The sequence below is a fragment of the Moschus berezovskii genome, chromosome 19 (assembly GCF_049115385.1).
Source record: "Moschus berezovskii isolate FMDL1 chromosome 19, NW_MosBer_1.0, whole genome shotgun sequence".
Taxonomy (NCBI): domain Eukaryota; kingdom Metazoa; phylum Chordata; class Mammalia; order Artiodactyla; family Moschidae; genus Moschus; species Moschus berezovskii.
In genome coordinates, this window is record NC_142478.1 from 46,831,225 (window position 1) to 46,858,552 (window position 27,328).

The 27,328-nt window shown below is 41.2% G+C and overlaps 1 protein-coding gene across 11 annotated transcripts in view; it reads right to left on the reverse strand.

Annotated features, from left to right (window-relative positions):
- Positions 1 to 15,241, reverse strand: part of GUCY1A1 (guanylate cyclase 1 soluble subunit alpha 1) — a 72,059-nt gene extending 56,818 nt beyond the window's left edge. For 3 of the 11 annotated variants that reach the window (XM_055404807.2, XM_088828052.1, XM_088828053.1), the window contains exon 1: positions 14,565 to 14,914. The gene's annotated coding sequence lies outside the window, so the exon portion shown is untranslated. Of the gene's footprint in view, positions 1 to 404; positions 452 to 6,445; positions 6,903 to 13,499; positions 13,857 to 14,564; positions 14,915 to 15,000 lie in introns of those variants that run through there. The other 8 variants (XM_055404811.2, XM_088828054.1, XM_055404815.2 and 5 more) reach the window with 6 other exon arrangements.
- Between the last annotated feature and the right edge of the window lie 12,087 nt (positions 15,242 to 27,328).

The window sequence follows — 27,328 nt, forward strand, 5'->3', positions numbered from 1 at the left end:
AAGAATTCCATTTAACATCAGAGGAAAGGATCAGTGAACATGAAATCAAGTTAACAGAAATTACTCCAACAAAGCCACAGAGAACAAAGAATGATCAAATAGATCTGAAATCTATAGGATATCTAAAGGCCTAACACATATGCATTTAGAGTCCAGGAAAAAGAGAGGAAATGGAAGTAGAAAAATATTTGAACAAATAATGGCTAGAAATATTCCATATTTGATGATAGTATCAAACACAGATCCAAGAAGTTCATTAAAACCCACACATGATAAACACAAAGAAAACTACACCTAGGCATAACGGTATCAGACCTCTGAAATTCAAAGATAAAAAGAAAACTTTTAAAATAATATCCAGAGGTTAAAAAAAAAGAAACAGAGAGGATATGATCTGTACTTACTTTTCACCAAAGCAATAGAGACAAGCAGTGCAACAAAAATGTACGGGCTGAAAGAAGAAAAAAACTCTCTTTACCTTAAGTTGTAAATCCAACAAAATATTCTTCAAGAGTTAATATGAAAACAATTTCCTAAACATTACAGTCATAACTTTAGACTGGTGGAGAATTTAATGATACTTTTATTTTAATTAAACTGAATTTCTATCATTTGTACTAAATGTATTAATTTTTCTTGTCTTATGTGTTCTATTTGGAAGTTCACAGACCACCAAAACCTAACTCTAAAGCTCATTATGCTACAGAGTCTAATCTCATTATTTTAAAAACAAACACTATTGATCATATGCAAACCAGCAGAAACACATATGTAAGTAGTTAAGGTGGTAAACATAGTTTTTTAGAAGATGCTTGGCTAAAAAGACTGGTTCCACCACTGATTTGATGTATGATATTTAGGAAACTTACTTTTCTGCTCTTGACTTTGCTTCCACATCTTAAATTAAATGAGGGTAGAACAATTCCCAGGGGGTTCAAAAAGGGTTATTCGGTTTTACCAGTGCTTGGAACATAGTATGTACTTAATGAATGTTGACTATTATTGCCTGAAATTAGGTTTACATCTTTCTAGCCCCTTGATGTTTCTTTGTTCAAGGCTTGGTTACCAAAGCAGTAGTTGTCAAAGTGTGCAAAGTTCTGCACACCCTGGGGGATGTCTCAAGAGTCACTCACAGGATATGCAAGGTCAGAGCTGCTTTCATGCCAGCATCAGATACCCTGTGTCCTTATCATTCTCATTCTCTCCCAAGGGCACTGTGCAGCTTCCTGGAAGTCACATGACAGCTCCAATGTCATCATTCTACAACAAATGAAATGCTGCCTGTGTAGACTTTTCTAGGGCAGGAGGTTTAGGGTATGAATGTTATAAGTGTATGTATTTTAGGGGGGTAAACTCAATTTGTTCTCAGAACTTCTACTGTGCTCCTTCTCCCTATCATTCATTGTACTTGCTCTGATCTCTGTTAGCTTCATTATTGTCCAATAAATCATTATTCTGAAATTCCCAATTTGTTCTTACACCTACATGTAAACACAAGAAGTAACCACTCTTGTGGGTTTTGTTCTGCAGTGATGTTAAATTATAATAACTTTTCTTAATTGGAAATTTTCAGCTTAACAGTTATTATTTTGAAATTTAATAATATTTATTCTAATTTAAAGAATAAGTTATTTATAGCTTTCTTCTATTTAAGGACAGATTTTTGGCTTGAAAAGAGGGAACTGGAAAACTTCCTCAACTCACAGCTGCACCGTGTACATCTACCATGGTAGTTGGACAGCTTCCCAATACTTCAAGTTTTCTTGATGAGATCATGGTGATATTAATTAATGTGATTATTCTGCTATTCTATAATAAAGTGTAGTTTGTCAACATCTGGAAGATCTGGAAAACGAGGGGACCAGAATTTTCCAGTGACCATGATATTCCAAACTCATGCAGGAATAAAGGCTCCATTCACAGAAGGATGGATTTTAATGGTTTCAGATCCTATATGGCAAGCAATCTTTATGAAATGATCACTCCTCAAATTTCAAAATTTTTATACCAAAAGAATATCTATAGCTGTATTAAGACACATGAAACCACTCTTCTCGTTTCAATTGTGCTTCAGGGTAAGGCTGGATTTTTTCATACGCTTCAGCTGGAACAACCTGAATGTGTTAAATATTGAAAATATATTCCTTTTTATTTCAAACAATTATATACTGATTGTGAGTTCTTTTACCAAGTGCATAGGTACTGCTCACAGATGAAAAACTTTAAGTCTCACTAACTGTGTGGCTATACCAGCGCTTTACCTTCATCTGACACTCACTCTCCATTGACCAAGGACGCATGCTTCTCTCCAACCCTGGACGAGACTATAACTTTCCTCTTTAAGCTCATATTCTGCCCTGGAATTCATCACAAGTGCTTTCTTTGTGTTCAGTCATTCAGTTGTGTCCAACTCTTTGCGGCCTTATGGACTGTAGCCCACCAGGCTCCTCTGTCCATAGAATTTTCCAGGTAAGAATACTGGAGTGGGCTGCCTTTTCCTACTCAGGGGATCTTCCAGACCCAGGGAACAAACCTGAGTCTCTTGCATCTCCTGCACTGGCAGGCAGATTCTTTACTACTGAGCCCCCTTGGGAGCCCATGCTTTCTTTAAGACCTTTCTTTATGATTATTCTACCTATGTAAAATCTTTAATCTTTCTGTCTCTCTGAACTCCTGGATTTACCCATCCATCCAACCATTCATTTGTTCATACATCCTGTAAGTTATTTATTAAGCACCTATTACTGCATTCTAAGGGCCGAGGATTCAGGAATTAAAAACAAAACCAAACGAAAACAAGCCAACACTAGACCATAAAGGAGAGTCTCATGCAGGAGTCAGTGTATGGACAGAATAAAAACATACAAGTTTAGTGAAGTATGCTCTGTTATGAGGTGTTCTGTGTCATGGGGACACAGAAAAGCCTGTTTTAACCCTGACACAGTACTTTGGTAAGTGCTTCCTCAAATAAATAGCTTAAGATGAGCCTTGTTGAGTAAGTTAAGAACAACAAAGCATAGGAAACAAGAAAAAGGATTCCAAGGAATAGAAAAATTTGTGCAAAGGAAAAAGGCAAGACAAGAAAGAGTCTGGTGACAAATCGCAGCCAAGACAATATAGCCGTAACACAGTATTCAAGTAGGAGCATGACTGAAACATGGGACCAGAGTTAGTCGTAAAGTATGTTGTCAGATTATCCACTTGATGCTGTGAGCACCACGGGGTTTCTACACCACTTAAAAGGGTGTGTGACACCTAGCATGCAGCAAAAATTCTTGGTACTCATGCAATGACCAACGCTTTTTTATCAAGGACAGCTACTGAAAAAAAAAAAAAAATAGCCAAATGCCATTTTACTGTATGTAAAACAGATTGACAGCACCCCAGCTCCCAACATCCACTATGCACTGAAACACAGCCAATATTAAGACAAGAAGAACTAAACAGATTTTATTTGGTTTGATTTAGATAGAAACCCAGGCAGGTGAGCAAAAATGTTCTAGCCACCTCCAGTTAAGACATTCCTTCATCAGCAAAGCAGAAAATTAATAGGGAAGAAAAATATAGAACATTACCCCGTGTCCACTCCAAAGGAATGGATCAATCCAAAAGAGTTGACCATGGGGCAGGATCAATGGAAGAGAAACTTTTGTAGAGTGTGACCTTATGACACCTGTTACACCCAGCCTTCTTGCTCCTGGCCAAGTCACCAGGTGAGCTGTAGGGATAATTTAGCCTAAGTAAGATAAACTCGGACAGAGGTGGGGAGAGATAGTGACTTCAGCCAGGGTGAGCTGCCACCCTCAGACTCTATCAAGAACTATCACATCTTGCTCCCCCGGGAAAATTCTTTAGCATAGATGACACAGTAAGAGCTTAAGAACATTATTCTAAACAGTCCCCACAAAAAAAAAGACCCAGAAATAGAGGCTGTGGCATATTAAACTGTTATTTGCTGTGGAGATGAACAAAGAAGAATGTTAATTATCATTCGTGACTGCAAATATTTTAAGACATTGAAAAAAATGAATTTTTACCCAGAGTTTTCATGGGGAGGACTGCCTTTTGCTGATCACACCTGGAAACATACAGTGCTAATCCAGCATAAAAATCTGTTGCTTCAAATCTTGACACATCAAGTCTCAATAATGTTAGTATGTTTATCCAAGTGTCTTCGACATTACATTTGTAATTCTCTAAATTCTTCATCCATGGTGAAGAATTAACCTATGTTAAGCTTTATATTCACAAATACACAACTTAAAAGTTCATATTATACTAATGAAACAGTGAAATTGTGTCCCATGTTTACTTAATCATATGAGCCACATATCATTTAACTACTTATAATCAAGCATATCTGAAGTTGCAAAATGGTTGAAAATTGAGAATAAGGAGCTAACAATTCCAGTGCATACATATAAAATTAGATTAGTAACACAACATAACTAATAAAAATACACAGCACTGGAACTTTACTGGTGGTCCAGGGATTAAGAATCTGCCTTGCAATGCAGGGGACACAGGTTTGATCCCTTGTTGGGAAATGAGGAACCCCCATGCTGTGAAGCAACTAAGCCCATGCGCCACAGTTAGAGAGTCTGTGCCCTGCAACAAAAGATCCGATGCAGCCAAGTAAGTGAACAAATCTTTTTAAAAGACAGAGTATTAAAGTTCTAAGCTTTGTCAACCTCATGGATGGCAACATCTGATGCAAGGTGAGGAGTCACACAATTTCCCTGTTACGTCTAGAGATGCATCCCAAACTCTGAAGTGTTCAAACTGATGTATGAAAGTCTAATTAAAAGTGATGCCTAAGCCACACAGCCCTTCCCCAAAACTCAAAAAAACAAAATGGTTTCACATAACCTAATAAAGAAAGGTTCAGTGGCCATCCCGATCTTGTAACCTAACCCTATTTTACTGGAAATCTTTTTACCAATATTCTCCAACACTCACTGCTCCCAGCTGCCCATTTCACATCATACAATTTCAATGGAATGCTCATGATCTCTGGAGCACTTCTATTACATGTCTGTGAACAGAATGGGAACTAACCTGAGATGGTACCTCCTCTCATTGTAGACAATCCAGGATGTGATTACAGCAGAGGATAAGACAAAGAAACACAAATACCGTATGATATTGTTTACATGTGAAATCTAAAAATGGTACAAATGAGCTTGTTTACAAAACAGAAACAGAAAACTTATGGCTACCAAAGGGGAAAGGGAGGGAGAGATGAATCAGGAGTTTGGGATGAACATATACACATTATTATATATAAAACAGATAAACAAGGACCTACTGTATAGCACAGGGAACTATACTCAATACTTTGTAATAATGTATAAGGGTGAAGAATCTGAAAAGAATAGATATATGTGTATGTATATGTATAACTGATTCACTTTGCTGTATACCTGAAACAGAACATGTAAATCAACTATAGTCCAATAAATAAATTATAGCGAAGATAATTGGAGAAGGCAATGGCAACCCACTTCAGTACTCTTGACTGGAAAATCCAACTGGCGGAGGAGCCTGGTAGGCTGCAGTCCATGGGGTTGCTAAGAGTCGGACACAACTGAGCGACTTCCTTTGCACTTTTCACTTTCATGCACTGGAGAAGGAAATGGCAACCCACTCCAGTGTTCTTGCCTGGAGAATCCCAGGGATGGGGGAGCCTGGTGGGCTTCCGTCTATGGAGTCGCACAGAGTCGGACACGACTGAAGCAACTTAGCAGCAGCAGCAGCGAGGATAATAATAAGATAGGAGATGAACAGGGAGGTGCAGAGAAACATAACAAGCTCTTGCAGATGTGGAAGAGCAACGAAGGTTCTGGGAAGCAGAGCCCAGATTGAGATGTAAAGGCTGAGGAGGTACCAGCCCCCCTGAAACCCAGAGAGGGGCAGGGAATCTAGAAAAGGATGGGATGTCATCCTATTTCCTGCAAAGGGGCACTACAGAGCTGCGGGGTGTGAAGAACTGCCGATGCAGTTCTTCGTCCATAAATGGTTTCACACACTCACACTCACAGCCTCACACACACCCTGTCACACTCACACACTTACACACACACCCTCTCACACACACACTGTCACTCTGACATACTCTCACACCCTCACACACTCTCACCCTCACACATCCTCACACACACACATACCTTCTCACACTCTCGTCCACACATACCCTTACACACTCACACACACTTGCACACCTGTCACACCTACACACCCAGCTGCCTGCTGCATGACTCAGGCATGGGTCATCTGCCTCCGACACTCTCCGCCCTCCCATATATTTATACCCCACCGGTCCTGCAACATCCAGCAACCTCATCCTGCTGTAAAACCTCCCCTGAGCACCAGACCTTCCCCAGAAAGGCTTCTTCAGCACCTCCCTCCAGTGGGACTATGGCTTCTGAGGTTCTTGAGAACTTACAAAACTGCAGCACAAATGTCAGTCTCCTGGGTCGAGTGCTGCTCTGTAATTCTGAGACTGTTTCTGGTGCTGGTATCTTCACACACGGACTTCAACTTCCGGCAGGCAGGACTGTCATAAACTTTGCATCTTCCTCAGTGACATACATAATCCATAATGCACTTCATCATGGGGTACGAAAGAGTGACTAACCTCTGAAAAGTGTGTCCTAAAACATAAAGTAAGCTGAAGCTTTTGAAAAATCATGTGTTTAGAAAAATCACAAATTAAAAAAATGTTCTTTCAATTCTCATTCTTGTTGCCAGATACAGAAGTGCTAACCGTGTTCTTCATCTGTAGGAAGAGCACACTGATTGCTGGCAGCAAAGATATTCAAATGATGCTACCTGACTGGACAGGCAGAACTACCGGATGCTGGTATGGTTTCAGCTCAGCTCCTCAAGAAAATATCATTATCCTGGCAAAAGCAAGACAAAAATCACAGTAACAAATTTAAGGTCCAAGCAAGAGTATGAAGTTAAATATTCCGAAAGAGTTTAAATCCATTAATTTGGAAAAATTTCACCACAAAGTACTGAAAGCATGTGTGGATGTGATAAGGGAACAGTTAAAAATCATCTTTTAAAATATTATGATGAAGGAAGGGTTGATAGAGAGCAAGGAATCTGGCCATGGTCTCAATTCTCAAAATACAGAAGGTGGATCCCACCAACTTTATAGCCAAGAGCACTTGACACTGATTCCAGGCTCTACTCCCACGAGATTCTCAACATTATGGTCTGTACACACTCAAAATGTGAAGCGTTGTTACCTATCAGCTAGGGAGACACAAGGAACCCATCACAAGGAACCCGTCATTACAGAGGAGCCTAGGGCTATTCCCTTCTGTTTTTACAGGTTTACTTGATAGATAGTCTGCAGAAAGTGGAAATACATACCAGCAAGGAATCTGATCAAGTCTGTCACAGAATATACCCACTCGGGCCACACAAAGGAATGTAAACTCTGAGGAATGAGTTACCTGACCATAACACAACATGAAGAGCCTTCTAAAGATGGCTAATTAATTCATGGGCTCATGAGGGGAGGCGTTGGGGCTAAATGTTCTGCCCGTTCTCTATTCTGTACAGGTATTGGAAGAAGGTATTAATTGTATCCTGGTTAAGTGTTCTCAAGCCTCTAAATGAAGACGAACAGCTAGCCTGTCTCATTGAATTAAAATCCAAAAATATCCTGACCCTCTGGAACAATAGGCTAACTAAAGGTAAAGATTATATTTAGTTGCAGTAAGTATTTTTTAAAGTCCCACATTTAGTGGCCAAATGTGCAAACTGAGGAAAAGAAGTATACTTGCAGAGGAGAATGCAAAAAAACGTCTAATTAAACAGTGTAGTATGGATGCAAAAAATATAGTGGAAGAGAGGACAGATTTGATTTTAGGATGATTTACCATATGGTACCCAGTTCAGTTCAGTTCAGTTCAGTCGCTCAGTCGTGTCCGACTCTCCGCGACCCCATGAATCACAGCACGCCAGGCCTCCCTGTCCATCACCAACTCCCGGAGTACACTCAAACTCATGTCCACAGAGTCGGTGATGCCATCCAGCCATCTCATTCTCTGTTGTCCCCTTCTCCTCCCGCCCCCAACCTTTCCCAGCATCAGAGTCTTTTCCAGTGAGTCAACTCGTCACATGAGGTGGCCAAAGTATTGGAGTTTCAGCTTTAGCATCAGTCCTTCCAATGAACACCCAGGATTGATCTCCTTTAGAATGGACTGGTTGGATCTCCTTGCAGTCCAAGGGACTCGCAAGAGTCTTCTCCAGCACCACAGTTCAAAAGTATCAATTCTTCGGCAATCAGCTTTCTTCACAGTCCAACTTTCACATCCATACATGATCACGGGAAAAACCATAGCCTTGACTAGACGGACCTTTGTTGGCAAAGTAATGTCTCTGCTTTTTAATATACTATCAAGGTTGGTCATAACTTTCCTTCCAAGGAGTAAGCGTCTTTTAATTTCATGGCTGCAATCAGCATCTGCAGTGATTTTGGAGCCAAAAAAAAAAAGTCTGACACTGTTTCCACTGTTTTTCCATCAATTTCCCATGAAGTGATGGGACCAGATGCCATGATCTTTGTTTTCTGAATGTTGAGCTTCAAGCCAACCTTTTCACTCTCCTCTTTCACTTTCATCAAGAGGCTTTTGAGTTCCTCTTCACTTTCTGCCATAAGGGTAGTGTCATCTGCATATCTGAGGTTATTGATATTTCTCCTGGCAATCTTGATTCCAGCTTGTGCTTCTTCCAGTCCAGCATTCCTCATGATGTACTCTGCATAGAAATTAAATTAGCAAGGTGACAATATACAACCTTCACGTACTCCTTTTCCTATTTGGAACCAGTCTGTTGTTCCATGTCCAGTTCTGACTGTTGCTTCCTGACCTGCATACAGGTTTCTCAAGAGGCAGGTCAGGTGGTCTGGGATTCCCATCTCTTTCAGAATTTTCCACAGTTTATTGTGATCCACACAGTCAAAGGATTTGGCATAGTCAATGAAGCAGAAATAGATGTTTTTCTGGAACTCTCTTGCTTTTGCCAGGATCCAGCAGATGTTGGCAATTTGATCTCTGGTGCCTCTGCCTTTTCTAAAACCTGCTTGAACATCTGGGAGTTCACGGTTCACATATTGCTGAAGCCTGGCTTGGAGAATTTTGAGCATGACTTTACTAGCGTGTGAGATGAGTGCAATCGTGCGGTAGTTTGAGCATTCTTTGGCATTGCCTTTCTTTGGGATTGGAATGAAGACTGACCTTTTCCAGTCCTGTGGCCACTGCGGAGTTTTCCAAATTTGCTGGCATATTGAGTACAGCACTTTCACAGCATCATCTTTCAAGATTTGAAATAGCTCAACTGGAATTCCATCACCTCCACTAGCTTTGTTTGTAGTGATGCTTTCTAAGGCCCACTTGACTTCACATTCCAAGATGTCTGGCTCTAGGTCAGTGATCACATTATCGTTACTATATGGTACCCAGAGGAGATTAATTATGTTAGTCCTTTCCTCTTGCTTAAGCTCTCAGGACCACACTTTCAGGAAAACAGGAATGCACCCAAAGGAGAAATTACCTGATGATAATGAGATACTCAAACTATGCCAATTAAGGGTGAGTTGAAGAAAAGGAACATTACCATAGAGGTCTCATGTCTGACTCTTTGTGACCCCAAGGACTATACAATCCATGGAATGCTCTAGGTCAGAATACTGTTCCCTTCTCCAGGGGATATTCCCAACTCAGGGATCAAACCCAGGTCTCCCACATTGCAGGTGGATTCTTTTGCCATCTGAGCCACCAGGGAAGCCCAAGAATACTGGAGTGGGTAGTGTATCCCTTCTCCAGCAGATCTTCCTGGCCCAGGAATCTAACCAGGATCTTCTGCATTGCAGGTAGATTCTTTACCAACGAGCTACCAGGGAAGCCATACATGTTTCAAATATTATATATAAAAGATTTCTGTATAAGTACTCTAAAATGTAAAAACTGGGATATGAATATTATAAAGGCAAATAGCATAGCTCAATATAAGAAAAGAATTATGCTCAGAACAGGTCAAATAAAGAAATGCTTCCCACATTCAAGATGAATCTTGGTAAGTAGCTTGCTAAATCCATCTTAATATTTACCTTGAATTTGAAATAAGATCACCTGCTAAGAATGAAAAAACGAAAGATAGTTTGGGCTGGAAAACTCTGCCACATGTCTCATGGAGAAATTGATAGGAATTATCCAAGAAGGAATAAAATAACTGCCTAGAGCTATTAACCACCCCTGAAGCTGAAGTTGGAGGGAATCAGGAGCTAAGTCATCTAGCAGCAAGAGAGCAGAGGGATGGAGCACAGCTGACATTTCTTGTCAAAATCATTGCACTAAGACAGGAAAAGCCGAGAAAATTGGAAACGGCTAAGGAGTAGTCACCAGAGAGGAGGGTGTAAGTGGTTTTGAGTAAAGGGGCTTATCGGGAAGGACAAGGGGTTGAGGTCAGAAAAAGAATATGAAATGCTCAGCTTTTTCAGCTGGATAGAAAGACCCAGGGAGGTGGGCTGCAGTCCTGTGGATCCGATGCTTAGATGTTGAATTAAGTTATAGGCAATTACAGTTGGTCAAAGTGTAGAAAACAAATCCTCTGTTAGTGTAGATTCCCAAGGAAAGTGGAACATTCAGGAAGTCAATAAGGACAGGTCATGGGGAGAGGGTAAATGGTGTAAACTTAGAAAGACAAAAGGTAGTTGGGCAGTGGTGAATGAGCAGTTACAAGCAGCTCTGAACCAGCTGCAAGCCCCATGGGAAAAAAGCACAGCAGTGTTCTTTCCTGCAGGCTCCTCACAAGACAGATTCTAATCCAGAGACAGTATTCCCAAACCAAATACCCACAGCACCAAGGCATCCAAAAACTTGAATCGATAACTATGAAGAAGAAAAAAATAATTATGAAGATAACACAATTAAACTTATTAGGCACCCACCATGTGCCAGGCATCTTGAATCCAAGGATGAATAGCCTGAGGGCGATTTGAGCTTGGTAGTAATGCAGATATATGAACAGGTATTTTTTCAATTGCAGTATAGTTTATTTGCAAAACTGTCTCAGTTTCAGCTGTACAGCACAGTGATCAGTTACACACACACACACACACACACACACACACAGGTATATTCTTTTTCAGACTCTTTTCCTCTTAAAATTTATTACAAAACATTGAGTATAATTCCCTGTGCTATACAGTAGGTCCCCATTGTTTACCTATTTATATATATATATATATATATAGTAGTTTTGTATATTAATCCTAAACTCCTAATTTATCCTTTCCCTTCTCTGCTTTGGTAACCATAAGATTGTTTTCTGTGTCTGTGGGCCTATTTCTGGTTTGTAAATAAGTTCCTTTGTACCAGTTTTTTAGATTCCACATATAAGTGACATCATATGATAAATGTCTTTGTCTGGGTTACCTGTCTGAATGGGTATTTTTGATGTAAGGCAGCACAGGGAAAGAGCAAATAGAATTACGTCAGACCCGGAAAAAATTCAGAATGAAGACGCTTTCCCTGGTCTGCCCAGACCCCTTTCCCAGAGTGCTCACTCCGAAAGCCATTGTCTTCTGTGGGCTTCTTACTAATTCCTACTGTGATGAGAAGGAGGAGGTGGTGAGTGAATTAACTTGAGTTGCCTTTGATTTTCTGCAAGGGAGGGTTTATTTTAATAATTATAATAATAAAAAGATTATTAACAGAAAGAATTCCAGGAAAGCAACTACAAGCAGTTGATAATCACATTTCGGGGGGGGCGCATGGGGAGGTGTGTCCACAGGGGTACATGGCCCAGAGTCCCTCCAGTTTTATAACCTACTGCTGCTTGTGGTGACTGGCCTAAAACCCCTCACTCCTAGCAAATAATTCTGTTCATACTCATAAGCCTCAAGACTATAGGAAGCGCAAGCCTGTTGGCCTACACTCAGGGGACAGAGAAATAAACTAGGTCAGACATTTCCAAACTGTTTGTGAAAAACAGAAGAAGCATATGTAAGTCAGGAAAGCCAAAAAATTACTCTAGTGTCAAATGAGTCAACTAGTCTATGAGTGGCTGAATTTATTCATCTAAAGACCTAAAATTGCCAAAAAACTCTTCTTGTATCAAGAGGGAGAGACCCAACCAAAACTACCAACCAGTCACTTAACAAATGCTTACTGAAAACGTCTAGAAGGCTAGAGATGAAAAACCAGTGAAATTACTGATATTTTAGAAATAAAAATATGTTTCCACAAATATGCAAAAAAGTAATAAATAGTAACATTTAACAAAAGTTGCTTGGTATTTATAATTAAGTGGTATAAAAGTCAATGACATAAAAGTTTTATTTCCTAGCAAATAAAAGCAAGCTAAGCAACTTCTTGGCAAATCTGACGTTCATAATGGAAATAACAATTTGAATTCACTTACTTCTTTACTTATTAATCCAATATTTGATTAAATCTAATTTTAATTAATCCAATTAATTAATCCAATTTTAATCCAATATTTTTAATCCAATATTGATTGATTTAAAGTTTTTCAAAATAATGTCTTAACATAAGGTCATTTAATAAACCATAGTTATAAGAGATACAAGGACCAAGCCTTGTGAAGCTGCATCTCCTTCTATATTCTCAAGAATGACAAAAAAGTACACCTTGAACATATTACTGGTACGCTGTAGCAGACCTTTAAGGTGCTTTTTATATTCATACATTATAAAACACCATACCATGCATAAGTACTTTCTATTATATTTGTGTTGGGTTTCAATGAGAGAAAAATAAAATTCCTTTTTTCTCTGTCATGCACTGAAAAAAAGATCTTACAGCACAAGAAGCAGCAGAAGGTAGCCATCTATTAATTACAAATTTCTATTAAATAAACTTAAGCTACTTAAGTTTCCTAACAGATACATTTTAAAACATACAAGTGGGTCTGTTTGATGTGAGATGCTTAATTACTGTAACAATATTTAATTATTCTAGAATTTTCCTACACAGGCTTTATGCAAAAAGTCTGCTGTTTTGATATGAAAAGAATAGCTTATTTAACTCTGTGGTTTTTATTTTTCTATTGGGTCGAAAATCACTTTAAATTATCTGAGAACCCAGGATTATCTCCCTTACAATGCAGCAACCCAAATGTTTAAGTAAAATTTCTAGACCCCTGGAAGCAATCCACAAAGCAAGCTGTGCAATAACTTAACAGAGTGCAGACTACACCGGCAACCTCACCAAATGCCTAATAAAGTTTGCATGGCTTTTGACAAATTAAGATTTGCTTTGAAATTTTAGACATTCATATTTTTGTTATATTGTTGTCATTATTGACTTTTACCACTATTCATAATACAGTACCAGAAATGACAACTCCTGAAGAAACAAAACAAAAACAGCCGTTTCAGGAAAAGCAACAGATTAGTATTACACTCTGAACCAAGACATAAAAATCCACATCCATCACTTGAAGACTCCGACGCTTACCCAAGTGTCATCAGAGGATCAAAGATGTTCCTCCTAAGAGCAGTTCTAGTGAAGAGGTAAGCATTTAATAAAATCACCATCACACAGCAGACTCTGATACGTTATAAATGAAGCTCTAATTTAGAATTATGTTTTATGACCTGTTCTTCTTAAAATTCCGAAGGGGTTCAGTATGTTGGAAACCAAGATGCACTAGTCACAATTAAGCGACACGTTCAACCTTCTGGTTTACTTCGGAAGATACACACTGTTCACCAAGTGTGAAAGGAAGGCACAACCCTGTGAAGTGAGGGAGCAAAAGAAAACGTAGGGAATCCATAGCCTGAAACCACGTGACCACAGTGCACAGCAGCCTCCACACAAGTGCCCCCGCGAGGCTGCTCAGCCCATCCAGGACGGGCTCCGGGCACGGAGACGCAGACCCCTGCTCACTGCTCCCCCAGATCACAGAGGGAATCACACCCCCCAAGCAGCAATTAACACACGCGCGAGCGGGCACCCCGACACAGACACGCGCGCTCACAAACACACACGAACACACACCCCGACACACATGCACAGACACACACGCGCGCAAGCACATTCACTCCTCGCTGGAGCCCCGGCAGCCCCTGTGGAAGTTTGAGGGCGGCCCCGCTAAGCTATACCGGATCGCAGCCGCAAGCCCAGTAGGAGCGCGAACCGCGCACCGGCGCAGCTCGGCCTCCCTCTGCGGGCTCCGATCCCCCGGCGCCCGGGCCGTGGGAGAGCAGCGCCCGGCTCCCCGCGTTCTCACGCCAGAGCCCCTGGAGCGCAGCCGCCTGTTCGGCGCGGCCCGGCGCCCACCCACAGCTGGCCTTCCGCCCTCGGCCGCCGCGGGTCCCCCGGGCCCTGAGCTGCCCCGGGCGCCGTCTCCTATGCGCCCTCGCCCCTCCCTGGCGTGGGAACCCGGCCGGCCCTGGGGCTGGACAGCTGGGAGCTCAGGAAGTCTTCGCAGAGGGGAGGGGGTAGGCCTGGGCCGGGGGCCGCGGAGAGGGCCGCTCCCCTGGCAGCCCTGACCCGCGCGGGCACACGGCGACCACTTACTCGGCTGCGTCCCAGACCTCGGGGCTGCGTTCTGGGATCGCCGGTAGCTCCTGGGCGCACCTAGCAGATCCGCGCTTCCAACGCAGAAGGAGAGTGGGCGGCAGAGCTTGGGGGTGAGGGGGCGGTGGGCGGGAGAGGAGACCCGGCGGCGGCACCTGCGGGTCCCTGCACCGGTTTCCCCACAGCAGGCGCTTACTCGGCTCCTGCTCAACAGGCGGGGCAGGCGCAAAGCGCTGCAGACCCGGTTCCCGCGCTGCGCCCACGCTCAGCCCGCTCCAGCCTGGGTCTCTCCCAGCGTCTCCATCTCGTTCTCTCTCTCTCTCCCCGCCCCAAGGATCCCTTACAGCCTCTCCCTTCTGCCTTTGACTTCTTTTTGGAACCCCTCCCCTTCCCTGCAACGAAAAGACTGAAAAAGAAAGTAGAGGCTGAAACGCACCATGGTGAGGTCACTCGGGGCCTCTGTCCGTTCGCGGCGCGCCCTCCTCGCAGGAGTCGGTCGGTCGCCTTTGGGGGGGGATGGTGGTGGGAGGGTTCCCGAGACGACTCCCTGCTTTTTGCCCGGAGTCTAGCAGCCAGAGTGGAGAAAAACTGCAATGAAACCAGATCGTGGAAAATCAGCTCTGTACTGAGTCCCACCCACCACGACGACCCGACTAGGGCCGGAGAACTGAGTCCTCCAGCCGCCCAATCGCTTTCCCAGCAATTCCTGTGTGGTGACAGACACCAGGGGACGGGGACAAACGAGGAGAAAGGAAAAAGAGGGAGGGAACGCAAGGAAAATTTGGCCCACTTAAAAATATATATTTTCTGCTGTGCACTGGGCCGGAAAACCTGTAGTGCTCCGTAGTTAGAAACTCCAGCATTTCTGCTGGAAATTGATGTATGGGTGGATAGAAGACGCCAGCATTTCTGCTGGAAATTGATATCTGCGTGGATGGTTTTCGTGCCCTGGTTCTCAGGTTAACGCCAAACTACTCCCTTGCAAATGCAATTCTACGGTTGCAGAGTATTTACATCTTTCCAGTAAGATCCTAATTCTGCTTGGTTTGGTACATTTAGTTCTGTTTGGTGGGTGTGCAGGGTGTGTGTGTGTATGTATTCCAGCACAGAAAAATAAATTCTTATATAAATGTTTTTAGTCACCTTTCTGACTATAAAGAACTCATTATGCTGTTTCATTTTGAATTCATAATTAATTATGATTATTATGCGATCTTTCTTCAAACCCAGGAACTCTGAGATAGATTGTTTATGGTTATCTCCAGTTCTTATATTAATATTTCTCCCCAAACTTACCCACCTAGTTGGTCCATTTTAGACTCACCTCCCAACCTTGACAACTACGCGGTTCTCATGGCAAACGTCAGTCAGACTAAGAAGACGTTTAAATTAGAAAATGCATTTAACTACAATTTGTCTTAGTATTGGGGAAAAGTCCAGACCTATAAGTTTGTGTTTTTTGGTTCTGCTGTCTCTGGAACCTTCTATTTCTCTACTTGCAACACTTGATAATCTCTTGGGTCAAAATAGCTTTTGTCCTCAGAGTACTTAGAATTTAAGACCTAGGAGGAAACATAAGAAGAAATACCCAGTAACACATAGTTGAAAGGGGATCTCATGCTATTTTAAGAAAGATAATGATTTGAAAACTCAAAGGAAGAAGAGAGATCTTCTGACAGAAGAAATACTTTGCAACAGAACACTATTAGAGATAGGCCCTACAGGGTAGGTCATATTTGAGAAAAGATAAAATAGAGAAAGTTTTGTCTTTTGTGTTTTTCAGGCAGAGGCAAACTTGTGAGTGAAGGCCTGGAGATGGGAAGACAGGACCCTGATGTTAAAAAAGAAAATGATGAACACACTGGCCAGAACGGCCATCATTTAAAAAGTCTATAAATAATAAATACTGGAGAGGGTGTAGAGAAAAGGGAATCCTCCTACACTGTTGGTGGGAATGTAAATTGGTGGAGCCACTTTGAAGAACAAACTCCATATGGAGTTTCCCTAAAAAACTAAAAATAGAACTACTGTATGATCCAGCTATTCCATTCCTGGGCATATATCCAAACAAAACTATAATTCAAAAAGATACGTACACCCCAGTGTTCATTGCAGCACTGTTTACAATAGCCAAGACAGGGAAACAACCTAAATGTTCTAGATGAGTGGATAAATAAGATATGGTACATCCTAAGTAATAGGATATTACTCAGTCATAAAAAGAATGAAATAATGCCATTTGCAGCAACATGGATACAACTAGAGATTATCATACTAAGTGAAGTAAGTCAAACAGAGAAAGATAAATACCATATGATATCACTTATATGTGAAATCTAAAATATGACACAAATGAACTTATCTGTGAAGCACAAACAGACTCGTGGACATAGAAAGCAGGTTTGTGATTGCCAAAGGTTGGAGGGAGGGAAAGGATGGATTGGGAGTTGGGGATTAGCAGGCATATACAAACTATTACATGTAGAATGGATAAACAACAAGGTCTAACTCTTTAGCACAGGGAACTATATTCACTATCCTGTGATAAACCATCATGGAAAAGAATATGAAAAAATATAATATATATATATATAAAGTCAAAGTGTTAGTTGCTCAGTTGTGTCCAACATTTTGTGACTCTATGGACTGTAGCCGGCCAGCCTCCTCTGTCCATGGAATTCTCTAGGCAACACCAGAGTGGGTCGCCATTCCCTTCTCCAGGGGATCTTCTCCAGGTCTCCCACATTGCAGGCAGATTCTTTACCATCTGAGCCACGATGTACATATAAAACCGAATCACTTTGCTGTATAGCAGAAACTAACACAACATTGTAAACCAACTTCAATTTTAAAATTTTTAAATAAGAAGGAAGTGGTGCCATTTCCAGAGTACACCCAAAAAAAAAAAGTATAGGCAAATGAGGTGGAAGAATAAGTTGAGTCCAGATGGTCTCATCTGTCCACCTCTAGCTGTCATACATTGCAGGGTTGTATAAAACCTGGTTTTTTGCTGTTGTTTATTTTCCTCTACTGGCATTACTCTTCTCAACATGCCTTCATCTTGGATTCAGTTCAGTTCATTCGCTCAGTCGTGTCTGACTCTTTGTGACCCCATGGACTGCAGTACGCCAGGCTTCCCTGTCCACCAACTCCCAAGCTTGCTCAGACTCCGTCGAGTCGATGATGCCATCCAACTATCTCATCCTCTGTCATACCCTTCTCCTCCCACCTTCAATCTTTCCCAGCATCAGGGTCTTTTCCAAGGAGTCTGTTCTTTGCACAAGGTGGCCAAAGGCTGGAGTTTCAGCTTTAGCATCAGTCCTTCCAATGAATATTCAGGACTGATTTCCTTTAGGATTGACTGGTTTGATCTCCTTGCAGTCCAAGGGACTCTCAAGAGTCTTCTCCAACACCACAGTTCAAAAGCATCTATTCTTCAGCACTCAGCTTTCTTTATAGTCCAACTCTCACATCCATTCATGAATACTGGAAAAACCATAGCTTTGACTAGACGGACCTTTTCTTGCAAAATAATGCCTCTGCATCTTGGATTATGACTTGGTTAACTCATTCACTCATGCCTTTACCATCCTAAGACACAAACTCTTTAGGAAGGACTACATTTACCTCAGTCCTATCTACCAGGACCTACTCAGTTTCACCAAGGTTAGCCCTCAGCTAGAGAGTGTCCTGTGCAGGCAGTTCCTCAGACATTCTAGATTCAGTTCCAGGCCACCAAAATAAAGCAAATATCACAATAAAGTGAGTCACATGAATTTTTTTCCTAGTGCATATAAAATATGATGCTGTTAAAGTGCTGCACTCAGCATGCCAGTAAATTTGAAAACCTCCTGTGGGACTGGAAAATGTCAGTTTTCATTCCAACCCCAAAGAAAGGCAATGCCAAAGAATGTTCAAATTATTGTACAATTGCACTCATTTCCCATGCTAGCAAGATTATGCTCAAAATCCTTCAAGCTAGGCTTCAGGAGTATATGAACCAAGAACTTCCAAATAAATATACAAGCTGGATTTTAAAAAGGCACAGGAACCAGAGACCAAATTACCAATATCTGCTGGATCATAGAAAAAACAAAATAATTTTTTAAAAATCTATTTCTGCTTCATTGACTATGCTAAAGTCTTTGACTGTGTAGATCACAATAAACTGTGGAATATTCTTAAAGAGATGGGACTACCAAACCACCTTCCCTAATAGCTCAGTTGGTAAAAAATCTGCCTGCAATGCAGGAGACTCTGGTTCGATTCCTGGGTTGGGATGATCCGCAGGAGAAGAGATAGGCTACCCACTCCAGTATTCTGGCCTGGAGAATTCTATGAACTGTATAGTCCATGGGGTCGCAAAGAGTCGGACACAACTGAGTGACTTTCATTTTCACTTTACCTGCCTCCTGATAAACCTGTATTCGGATTAAGAAGTAACAGAACCAGACATGGAACAAGTGGCTGGTTCCAAATTGGGAAAGGAGTATGTCAAGGCTGTATATTGTCACCCTGCTTATTTAACTTATATGCAGAGTATATCATGTGAAATGCTGGGTTGGATGAAGCACAAGCTGGAATCAAGGTTGCCCAGGGAAATAGCAACAACCTCAGATATGCAGCGGAGAAGGCAATGGCAAGCTACTCAAGTACTATTGCCTAGAAAATCCCATGGATGGAGAAGCCTGGTAGGCTGCAGTCCGTGGGGTCGCTAAGGGTCAGACACGACTGAGCGACTTCACTTTCACTTTTCACTTTCACACATTGGAGAAGGAAATGGCAACCCACTCCAGTGTTCTTGCCTGGAGAATCCCAGGGACGGGGGAGCCTGGTGGGCTTCCGTCTATGGGGTCACACAGAGTCAGACACGACTGAAGTGACTGAGCAGCAGCAGCAGCAGCAGATATGCAGATGATACCATTTTAACAGCAGAAAGTGAAGAGATCTGAAGAGCCTCTTGATGAAGTTGAAAGAGGAGAGTGAAAAAGCTGGCCTAAAACTCAACATTCAAAAAACGAAGATCATGACATCCAGTTCCATCACTTTATAGCAAATAGATAGGGAAACAATGGAAACAATGACAGACTTTATTTTCTTGGTCTCCAAAATCACTGCAGATAGTGACCACAGCCATGAAAATTAAAAGACGCTTGCTTCTTGGAAGAAAAGCTATGACAAATTTAGACAGTGTATTAAAAAGCAGAGACATCACTTTGCCAACAAATGTTCTTATAGTCAAAGCTATGGTTTTTCCAGTAGTCATGTAGGGATGTGAGAGTTGGACCATAAAGAAGGCTGAGCACAGAAGAATTGATGCTTTCGAATTGTGGTGCTGGAGAACACTCTTGAGAGTCCCTTGGGCTGCAAGGAGATCAAACCAGTCAGTCCTAAAGGAAGTCAATCCTGAATATTCATAGGAAGGACTGATGCTGAAGCTGAAGTTCCAATACTTTGGCCACCTGATGCAAAAAGCCAACTTACTGGAAAAGATCCTGATGCTGGAAAAGACTGAGGGCAAGAGGAAAAGGGGGCATCAAAGGATGAGATGGTTGGATGGTATCACTTACTCAGTGGACATGAGTTTGAAAAAACTCAGGGAAGATAGTGAAGAACAGGGAAGCCTGGCATGCTGCAGTTCAAGAGGTTACAAAGAGTTGGACATGACTGAGTGACTGAACAACATTGCATATAAAAGCTAGGTGAACACTACACAGCAGTCTATGAAGTGTGCAATAGCAATATGTCTAAACACAATGTATCTGCCTTGACTAAAAAAAGGCCTTGCTGCTATAAAATGCCAACCATCAGTCAGTCTTCTGCAAGTCTTAGTAGTAAAATCAAAGATCACTGAGGGACTTCCCTGGTAGCCCAGCTGTTAGGACTTCTTCCAGTGCAGGGGGTGGGGGTTCCATCCTTAGCCAGGGAGCTTTGGGGCCAAAATCCCAAATGCTTTAGGGCCAGAAAATCAAAACATAAATCAGAAGCAATATTGTAACAAATTCAATAAAAATTTTCAAAATGGTTCACATAAAAAAATATCTTTTAAAAAATCACCATAACAAATAAAATAATCAGGAAAATCTTTGAGATTATCAAAATGTGACACAGACATGGAAACAAGTAAATACTGTTGGAGAAATGACTTAGATGGACTTGCTTGATGCAGAGTTGTCACAAACCTTCAAGTTGTAGAAAAAAATGCAATAAAGGGAAGTGTATTAAAAGGAAGTCTGCCTGTGGTCCCTATTATCTTTGGGGCCCTATTCTCTGTGGGGTGTGTGAAAAAGCAAAAGGTACAGGAACCACTGAAGGGTGATGAAAGACATTCTCTCATTTGAATGACTGATGTGCCTTGAAAACTTACCAAGAATTCCTTGATGTTAGGGAAGACATCTTTCCAGCCTAAGTGCCCAGAAATGAACATGAATTGCAGTAGGGATTCAATAAAATGATCCTTAAGTGGATGAATGAACACCTGAGTATTTCATCATCTTTGAGATCAGTTCTGTCTTATAGATGATATGTAGTTTTAAAGCCTTCTTGTCTTCACTTTACTGAGCACAGGAAAGTCGTCATGACAACTTCATCAAAATGTTAACAAGGACAAGTATTCAATTCAAAACAACTTCCCAGTAACTTTGTCTCTCAAGCAGAAAAGATCAAAATTTTCTTCTCAAGATGCTTAAACGTTTCCCCTGTTTGCACAATTGGCAACAGCACACAAGCATTCAACTGTGTATTCTTTTCACACTCGCAAATGACAATGACAATCAGAGATGCCATCTAACTCCTTGCTACTCAGTGTGTGGTCTGTGAATCAGCAGCCACATCATGACCTGTGATCTTGTCAGAAATACAGGATTCGGGGACTTCCCTGGTAGTCCAGAGGCTAAGAGTCCACGCTGTCAGTGAAGGGATCTAGGTTCAATCCCTGGCTAGGGAACTAGATCCCATATGCCACAACTAAGACTCAGTGTAGCCAAATAAATAAATGAATAAATAAATATTCAAAAATCGATAAAATAAAACTTGACTTAAAAAAAAAAGAAATATAGTCTTCAGGCCTCACCCCAAACCTGAATCAGAACTTTTATTGAACAAATCCTAGTTAACTCATATGCATATTACAGTTTTGGAAGCACTGGTCTGCAGTCAGCTCATTAAGTGTGCTCGACCTGGAAATGGGTTTTATGAATCTGTTTAAACCTGGGGATTTTTATAACCAGTGTCTTTCCTTTTTATCTGGGATATTATTACCATTCAGTTCAAATTAACAGTATTGAAACTGAAGAATTCATCTCTTTGGCTTCTTGGTCTAGTTCATAAACCAGAACCACAAGTTCACAAACCAAGGGGGATTTAGAGAACAGCTGGTGGGGGCAAGAGGGAGAAATGTGAGGAAACCGGGTATTAGTGCACATGTACTTTTAAAAAATATTTCAGAAGCAGAACTTCTCTTTATTTTTTAGCAAGCAAAGCACTGGCTGTACTGTTTATCAAGGTAAAATGTCAAACTTCATTATATTTTTTCCTATTATTCTTTTTTCCTCCTTAAGGTCCTTTACTTTCAATTTGTTTGAAATGCACCTGGTTAGATACCAGGTAACTTGTGATGGTTCGGACCATGTTAGCATCCATGTCACTTTTGCAATGTGAGGTTTTAATTAAGGAAAGTGGAACAGCATGAGGTCAGAGTCCCTAAGTTTCTGGCCCTGTTATAGACATTCATGAAGCAACGTGGGTTTGGGGATTCCAAAAGTTAAAAAATGAAAGTGTTGGTCTCTCAGTTGTGTCCGACTCTTTGTGACCCCATGGTCTGTAGAATTCTGTCCATGGACTTCTCCAGGCTAGGTTACTGGAGTGGGTTGCCATTTCCTACTGCAGGGGATCTTCAAGGGTGATAGAAATAAAGTTCATTCTACTTTCTCAAAACAATGGTGTTTATTAGCATTAGAGTGGTCTGGTCAGCAGAATAATGCCCCCCATATCTGCCACTCTGGTCTTGGCCCCAAAATGCCACCTTCTGATCTCTGAACCCTGTGAATAGGTTATGGCATGTGGCAAGGGGGAGTTTTGTTGCTGTTGTTCAGTCGCTAAGTCATGTCCAACTCTTGTGAACCCATGGACTGCAGCCTGCCAGGCTCCCCTGTCCTTCACTAGCTCCTCAATTGGCTCAGATTCATGTCCATTATGTAGGAGATGCTGTCTAACCATCTCATCCTCTGCCGCCCCCTTCTCCCTAAGGTTGCACATAGAATTAGGATTATAACTAACTGACCTTGAGATGAGAAGATCATCCCAGATGATCTGTGTGGGCCTAGTGTAATCACAAGGGTCCTCACAAATGAAAGAAGGAGGCAAATGTGTCAGTGTCCTCATCAGAAAGAGTCAGAGGGAGGCAGCGTGAGAAAGTCTTGACCAGAATGACTGGCTTTGCAGATGGAGAGGAGTGAGTAGCCAAGAGATGTGTCCAGTCTCTGGACAAGGATGAGGCTGGAAAACCCTTTCTCCCTAAGAGCCTCCAGAGAAGCAGCAGCCATATACACACTTTGATTCTAGCCCAATGAGACCTGTTTCAGACTTCTGACTTCCAGAAATGTGAGGTAGTGCATGTCCATTCTTTTAAATAACTAGATTTGTGGCTTTTCATTATAGCAGAAATGGGAAACTAATACCAATTTTGGTCCCAGGAATTGGGATCCTGCTGTAAGAAATCCCTAAAATGTAAAGTAGCTTTGGAGTGGGGCAAGACTGGAAGAATTTTGTGGAGCATGATTTTTTTAAAAGCCTAGATTGCTTGGAATGTCTTGAGAAGTGGAATATTACCTGGAATGTCAGTAAACAAAGGATGTCACAGTCCTCAGTGATTGCAACCACCATAGCTGGTGAGCCCAGAGGAAAACACAGGACACAGGCCCCAGACAGCTGAGGTGCCCCAGACAGTCCACTGAATGATTTCAGTGAACCCAGACTCTTGCATCTTCCCATACATAGAAAAGTGCTAAATCCCTTATCTTGGGATATCTGGTTTTCTTTCATTAACAATAATCTTTTGATGTTCAGTCTACCTGCCCTTTGTTGCCAAACCTCTATATAACCTGGTTCCTCCCCTCGCCTCCTCAGAGAAGTTCTCTCAGGGTTTCTTGAGATGCTGCCTCCCAGGCTCAAGTCCTAAAAATTTCTGTTGAATACAGTATAACTCTGTCCTAGGCTGTGATTATTTTTAAGCTTACAGTACTGTTAGAAAACATATGACTATTAACTCTACTAGTGAGGAGTCAGAAGCAGGGCAGAGAAAGCCTCCATAATCTGAGAGAACTCCTAACACATCATGAATAATATACTGGCAAAAGTACTGCCAGGGAAGGCACAGATGGAAATGAACCCGTTATCAGAAAATGGAGGAAAGGAAATCCTTATACAGTGGCGGACATCAGCAGCATTGTCGTCTGCAGTTTATGTGGCAATGACGAATTTGGATATTCACCAAAGGCAATTTCTAAGCAATGTGTTGAAGGAACAGGCTGGTTTCTTCTTGCTGCTTATTGGAAAATGTGAAAGGAAAGAGACAACTTGAAGACAGAACCATTAAACAGAAAGGAACCAGGACTTGGTGATTTGGGAAATCCTCAGCTTATCTGGATGCCACGCCATTCTCTTCTGGGTAAACAGTGATGTCCTTGTGCTTTGGCAATCCTGAGAGGTTTTGTTAATTCTCATATTTGAAAAATCTGCTAAATGTATTAACATAACAGATCCCTGTATTTTAATTTTATGTCCCAGAGTATTAATTATATTGACTCTTTTAGCCCTGATATCATTACATAACACTGCTATTCATAAATTGTTTGTGCTCCAAAAGGAGACCAAAATGTTCTTTTATGGATCTCAACATATTTAATGCTGCTTTTAAAATGCTTCCCTCACAGGAATAACTTACCACTGCACTGACTTCAGGAAATTGAGAGGAAAACATAAGATAGAAACAGTGACAGAGAAAGGTCTTAAGATAAATGGGCTAATGGATACTGCAAAATAAAGCTTTGGCGAACTAGTTCGAAGGTATTTATTGAGTCTAACTATGTTGGATTGAGAAGAGTCAGACATGACTAAGTGACTAAGCACAGCACATGTTATATAAAGACACTTGTAAAAAATATGTAAAAGATATTTCATATGAGCAAAACTTGACAGGTTTAAAAAGAACAGTTCAGTCACATGAAGATATGTTGTCCGAAAAGAAAAGAAGGGTCCACAGCTAAGGTAAAGCTTTTATTCTAACCTGGTTAAAAAATACACTTAGGGAAATTCCAGTGGTTAGGACTCTACCCTTTCACTGCCAAGAGACTGGATTCAATCCCCGGTTGGAGAACTAAGATCCCACATGCTGCATGATGTGGCCACTTAAATAAAAAAAATTTTTTTAATTTTTTAAACATTATTGAAAACAGTTTTCAATATTGCTCTTTCTTCCCCAGCTTAGTCCTCCACACCACACCCTGCTCATACAAGTCTTCAAGGTTTTCCAAAATTGATTATATGAAGACAGACAATTTCCTGAGTCCTTGACTTTAGTCTTTTTCAAATAGAAAAGTGAAACTAGCTGCCAACAAAAAGGTTCCTTGAGTTACTTATAGTAACCCCAAATAGGAAACAACTCAAATGTCCAGTAACAAATGGGTGGATGAGCAACTTATAGTACATCCATAAGATGAAGCACAGATCAGTAGCAGAAAAGAAACTACTAATCTAGACAGCAACACAGATGAATTGCAGAAACGATTCTGAGGAAAAAAGAAGAAAAACAGGCAAAGAAGAGTACATATGTCATGTTTCCATTTATATGAAATTCTAGGAAAGATAAAACCAATCTATAGTGACAGAGGGCAGACCCTGGTTGCCTAGACCCAGGGTTGGGAATTGCCAATAAAGGGGCAGAAAGTACTTTCTGGCTGATGGAAATGTTCCACATCATGATTGTGGTGGGGATGATGAGGGTGTATGTATTTATCAAAATTCATCGAATTTTGCACTTAAAATGGGTGTTTTATTGTATGTACAGGTGGGGTACTAGCAAAAAAACGACCTGCCAATGCAGGAGATGTAAGAGATGTGGGTTTAATATCTGAGTCTGGAAGATTCCCCTGGAGGAGGACACAGCAACCCACTCTAGTATTCTTGCCTGGAGAATCCCATGGACAGAGGAGCCTGGGTGGCTACAGCCCATAGGGTCACAAAGAATTGCACGTGACTGAAGTGACTTAGCAGGCACACACACTTATTTCAATAAAGCTGACTTTAAAATGAGACCTGAAAACAACATCAACAACTTTCAAAGTTATTTAAAGAAGGATGAATGAATTATTTTCTGGGGTTGTAAATGTTAATCATCAGGAAAGAATGGTAGATTGCACTGTAGGATGTAATGATATATTAGACACTGTTCCAAGCACTCTATGTGTTAGGTCATTCTTTTCCTCCAGGAATCCTTTGAGGTGAGTACTATTATTATATCTGCTTTACATACAAGAAAATTGAAGTATAGGGAAATTAACAAATTTCCCCTAAATCCACAGGTAGCAAGTGGCAAAAACAGGGCTCAGACTCAGGTGGCCTAGTTCTAAAACCAGAGTGTGAATCCCTCTGGCCATCTTGCAAAGAGTTTGCTAATTGTGGAAGACAAAGAAATCCAGGTAAGGCTGATGAAATCTGATTCTCTGGGTCCTTGCAGGTCCCAGGAACCTACATTTTAACAAGCACCTGTAGATCATTCTGGTGTTGAGGGTCACAGTCAGAAACACTGAATATTTCATGGTAATAAAGATGTCTTAGTGAAGAAGTCCCTGGGTGAGTACACATTCCTGACACTTATGCAATAGAATTTTGAACACTGGCACTTCCAACTGTTTATATACTCCCTTAATTTCCTTGTCTGATGCAAGTTTAAGCTGCATGTGAGCAGTGGAGAACATGAGTTTCAATAGCTTTATGTCCTAATGGAATAGTTAACTAAATTGGTGTAATAATGAGTTTCCATTTATTTATGCACTTATAGAATGAAAGCGAGGAGACACTGACTCAGAGATAGAGGGAAGGAAGGGAGGGAGGGAGGGAAGGAGGGAGGAGAGAAAGGAAGATTTCTGAAACAAGTAGACAAAACATTGGAAGTATATTAATAAAGCTGCTTATAAAAGAAAATATTAAGGCAATCACACTCAGGTAACCTTATCCCAATTATTCAAATGTTACCGAAACTTGATTTGTCCCAGCTTCCTTTCATGGCAAGGCATATTAGAAAATAAGCCTTTGACAAAAAGCTGAAAATTCCTTAGCATCTGCCATGTCTGGTCAGTGGTCTTTGAAAAAATACCCCAGAACTCCTAGAGATGAAGCATCTTCCTTACCAGGATGAGCATCTCCCAATTTCAGGGGTTCCTGAAAAGATGAACTGAAATAGAGTTTAAAAAATCACATTCTTAAAAGAATAAAACCTTTAGAGGAATGCATTTAATCCAAATGAGAAGAGGTTTTTATGTAAATATGAATACAGGAAAATCTTTGAGCTTTTCAATTTTTTTTAATTTATTAATTTTTAATTGAAGGATAATAGAGTATTGCATCGGTTTCTGCCAAACATCAGCTTGAATCAGCCATAGGTATACTTATGTCCCCTCGCTCTTACAATTCCCTCCCACTTCCCTCTCCATCCCACCCCTCTAGATTATCACAGAGCCCTGGTTTGAGTTCCCTGAGTCATACAG